At 43.1% G+C, this 4,592-nt stretch overlaps 1 non-coding gene across 1 annotated transcript; it reads right to left on the reverse strand.

Annotated features, from left to right (window-relative positions):
• On the reverse strand, window positions 1–203 carry LOC132542278 (small nucleolar RNA SNORA73 family). Its single transcript, XR_009553375.1, has one exon. It is a non-coding gene; the product is annotated as a small nucleolar RNA SNORA73 family (small nucleolar RNA).
• Between the last annotated feature and the right edge of the window lie 4,389 nt (window positions 204–4,592).

A 4,592-nucleotide genomic window follows, 5' to 3' on the forward strand; every position in this document is an offset into this window, starting at 1 on the left:
GCATGTTTCCTGCATGGTTTGTGTCCTCAGTCACGGTCCATGGGACTCTGTGAAGCTGTAAGAATATGCATGCGCAGACTCAGGGCCCGGCTTCATCTCCGACACCTTGGAAAGGGACTGTATGTCACTGAGCAGAGCCCTGCACTCCCACCCACCACCTGGACAGAGCCTGAAAAAGTGATCTCCCAGAGTATCCATGTCAATTTTTCTTTTTAAAGATTGTATTCATTTTAGTGAGAAAGATACAGGGAGCAAGAGAGACCAGAGCATTACTCAATTCTGGCTAATGGAGGTGCTGCATATTGAGACCTCAGTGTCTCACGCATGAGAGTATTTTTCCAGAATTATTGTGCTATCTCCTTAAACCACTTTTTTCTGATTAATATTTTTAATAGAGAGACAGAAGGGTAAAGATAAATAGACTGAAAGATACCATGGTACCAAATCTTTTTTCAGTGAGTGGGGGGTGGGGGGTTTGGCCTTGAGCCTGAGTCACACAAATGGCAGAGCGATTCACTAGTAAAGTGTAAAGAGATTTAAAAGATAGCTCTAAGAAATAGATTCTTGTTTGTTTTGTTTTGTTTCTACTAGAAAACTGCTCAGCTCTGGCTTATGGTGGTGCCAGTGATTGAATCTGGGACATCTGGGAACTCTGGAGCCTTGAGCATAAAAGTCTTTTGCATAACAATTATAGTATTTCCCAGCAAGATGTTAATAAAAGTTGAGAAACTATAAGACACATAAAGTTTCTGCACTATCTTCTCAGTTTTTCTTTTCAGTTTTCTTAAATCTAAAACTTCTGAATTTTAACAAGTTATTTTTAAAATATTTGTTTATTTATTCCCTTTTGTTGCCCTGGTTGCTTTATTGTTGTAGTTATTACTGTTGTTCTTGATGTCATCATTGTTGGATAGGACAGAGAGAAATGGAGAGAGGAGGGGAAGACAGAGAGGGGGAGAGAAAGGTAGATACCTGCAGACCTGCTTCACCACCTGTGAAGTGACTCCCCTGCAGGTGGGGAGCTGGGGGACTCGAACCGGGATCCTTACGCGGGTCCTTGCGCTTTGCGCCACCTGCGCTTAACCCACTGCGCTACCGCCTGACTCCCAACAAGTTATTTTTAAAGGACATTCTTAGTGAAATTCCAATAATATCTAACATTCAATTATATTAATACTAGGCTTCTGGTTTCAATATCTGTGCTATGGTTATATAATAGGTTATCACTAGAGGAAACTGGGAAGGGGTATATGAGTAGCTTTTAAACTATTTTTGCAACTATTCTGTAAGTTCAAAAATATTGGGAGCCAGGTGGTGGCACACATGACATATTACAATGTGCAAGGACCCAGGTTCAAGCCCCTGGTCCCCACCTGCCTTCACCATTCATGAATGGTGAAGTGGTGCTGCAGGTTATCTTTCTGTCTCTTTCTATCTCTATCTCCCCCTTTCCACTTGATTTCACTCTGTAAAGACAGATAATATAAATAAAATATTTTTAAAATTTATTTATTTATAAAATGGAAACACTGACAAGACCATAGGATAAGAGGGGTACAATTCCCACCACCAGAACTCTATATCCCATCCCCTCCCCTGATAGCTTTCCTATTCTTTAACCCATGGGAGCATGGACACAGGGCCATTATGGGGTGCAGAAAGTGGAAGGTCTGGCTTCTGTAATTGCTTCCCCACTGAACATGGACATTGACAGATTGATCCATATTCCCAGCCTGTCTCTCTCCCTAGTGGGGTAGAGCTCTAAGGAAGCGGAGCTCCAGGACACATTGGTGGGGTCATTTGTCCAGGAAGTCTGGTTGGCATCATATCATGTTAGCATCTGGAACCTGGTGGTTGAAAAAGAGTTAACATATAAAGCCATATAAATTGTTGACTAATCATGAAACTAAAGGCTGGAATATTGCAGATGAAGATTTGGGGTCTCCATTTTGGAAATAGCTAATAGGTTTATTTTAGGTATATTCCAAAGTGCCTATAACTTTATTAGTTTTTGCCTGAGCCTGACATCTGATATGCAGGTGGACCCAGGTTATTGTCTGGAGAGATGATGTCATGGCTGGAAAAAGGGCCAGGAAGCTGGATCAGGGAAGAGAGTAGCTCCCAAATATGGGGAAAGTGTATAAATATTATTGACTGTAAGCCCCATTGATCTGATCTGGGGCCTATATTCACCATAGGAGCCTATGTAACCTCTACATCCCTATAGGTCTAAACTTGCATTCTGTGGTCATGAGTAGGAACATTCTGAGTTGCACCAATTTCAGGACCCATCTTCCTCAGGTGGTAGATAGAGTATGTTATCCAACCCACCTTCAGAGGATGGAACATTCTCTACCATTGTTGATCCACATTTAGGGCAAGGTCCTATGGGGGCCCCCAAAGGGGTCCATTATGTTGTTCCTGATGGAGATAATCAGTGATAATGGAGAGAGGGATCTATTTGAGGTCTAGGCTCATCATGTTTGTGTGGGAATGCCAGGACTCCCTGACTAGGGCCCCCAGCTGATGGGGTGACCTGATAGTGACTAAAAAGTCATCATTAAAGTATGCCAGTCTCTTGTCCTTATTCTTGTCTCTTGTCCTTATTCCTTATTTGTAATCCTTACTTTGATAAGTTTAGCTTTGGAGTGACTGAGGGAAGCGTAATAGGAAATAGGTGAGGAGAGTATCTAGGTCTAAGTAAGAACTATTTCATTAGGTACTTTAAGGTGTCTTTTTAGGTCTTTGTACTTGCTTGCTTCATTCATTGACTCTGCAAACTATTGTACACTTTTGCTTTCAGGTATATATATATATATTTTTTTTAATGTTTATTTATTCCCTTTTGTTGCCCTTGCTGTTTTATTGTTGTAGTTATTATTGTTGTTGTTATTGGTGTTGTCCTTGTTGGATAGGACAGAGAGAAATGGAGAGAGTAAGGGAAGACAGAGGGGTAGAGAAAGACAGACACCTGCAGACCTGCTTCACTGCCTGTGAAGCGACTCCCCTGCAAGTGGGGAGCCGGGGGCTTGAACCGGGATCCTTAAGCCAATCCTTGTGCTTTGCACCACATGCACTTAACCCGCTGTGCTACCACCCAACTCCCTTCAGGTATATATTTTACCCTAATTTATGGATACATGTGTACATCTGCCCTATCTCATGGGACCTGGTCTATATCTAGGTTTTGAGGCTTTGTTAGGAAGTGGATATATATATATATATAATATTTAAAAAATAAATTCTTAAAAAATTATTTCAGAAACTTTTTAATAAGTTTGAAACGTCACCAGTTTTATTTTTCTTAAAGAGCCCAGCAAGGCTATGACCAGCTTAGACCATTCTTAGCACTGGTGTAGCAATGATAAGTGCACACTTAGAAAGGTACAAACTGTGTCAAGGAGCCAGTGTACATATGGCTCGACTTTATGGAAAACAGTTTGGAAGTCATGAACAAAGCTGGAAGCGCAACCAAAGCAGTAAATGAGACCGCTTGGAGAGTTCCAGGGAAATATTGTGAGGCATTACATAATGGCAGTCAGCAGCGAGGAGAGAATTTATTGCAGGCTCCCAGTTTAAATATCTATATATTTGTATATGTACTGGGAAGACCAGTGTGATTGTCTGACCTCCCCAATGAAGAGAAAGTAAACCATTCCTTCTTGTAGCCTCCCCTCCCCCCTGCCCTGCAGCCCACAGAGAATTCCACCTGTTGGGGAGTGCAGGCAGCTGTGGCACCTGAGTCTACAGAACCCTTCATGGGTTAAAAGGGAATCACCTGGTGGGAGGAGCTTGCAGACCTCTCTGGGCTCAGTCACTGCTCCAAGGTTGATTTCTCTTGCCCAGGAACTTGGCTCAGTGCCTCTCTATCACTGTTTTTGCAATCATGTCTTTCCTTTGCTCCACTGGTAGCTCTAGTTTCCTGCTTGAGGATCTGAGTTTAGAAGAGAGGTCTGAGTGAGGGAGCACTCAGACCTCATGTTTTGTTCTATCACAATTTGGAGGCCTTGCTTGGCCCTTTCAGGCAGAGGAGGACCTCTATAAGACTCTGTCAGGGCAAGTTGCTATATGCTAGCCATAGGCAATTTCCCCACTAAAATGAACCTGGAGGAATAGAGAAGATGCTCATGGGGGCCGGACGGTAGCATAGCGGGTTAAGCACACGTGGTGTGAAGTGCAAGGACCAGTGTAAGGATCCCAGTTTGAGCCCCAGGCTCCCCACTTATAGGGGTTGCTTCATGAGCGATGAAGCAGGTCAGCAGGTGTCTTTCTCTCCCCCTCTCTGTCTTCCCCTCCTCTCTCCATTTCTCTCTGTCCTATCCAACAACAATGACATCAATAACAACAATAATAACCGCAACAATGATAAACAACAAGGGCAACAAAAGAAAAAAAAAAGGCCTCCAGGAGCAGTGGATTTGTGGTGCAGGCACCGAGCCCCAGCAATAACCCTGGAGGGGAAAGAAAAAAAAAAAGAAGAAGAAGATGCTCATTAAAGTGCAAAATGAGCCAAGTGTGACTTCCTTCTCTTAGTCCCAGACTCCCCAGGTGCTAGGAAGACTCTGTCCCCTACTTTTCCTGAGCTAGTCCCT

The sequence above is a fragment of the Erinaceus europaeus genome, chromosome 12, assembly GCF_950295315.1.
Source record: "Erinaceus europaeus chromosome 12, mEriEur2.1, whole genome shotgun sequence".
NCBI lineage: Eukaryota > Metazoa > Chordata > Mammalia > Eulipotyphla > Erinaceidae > Erinaceus > Erinaceus europaeus.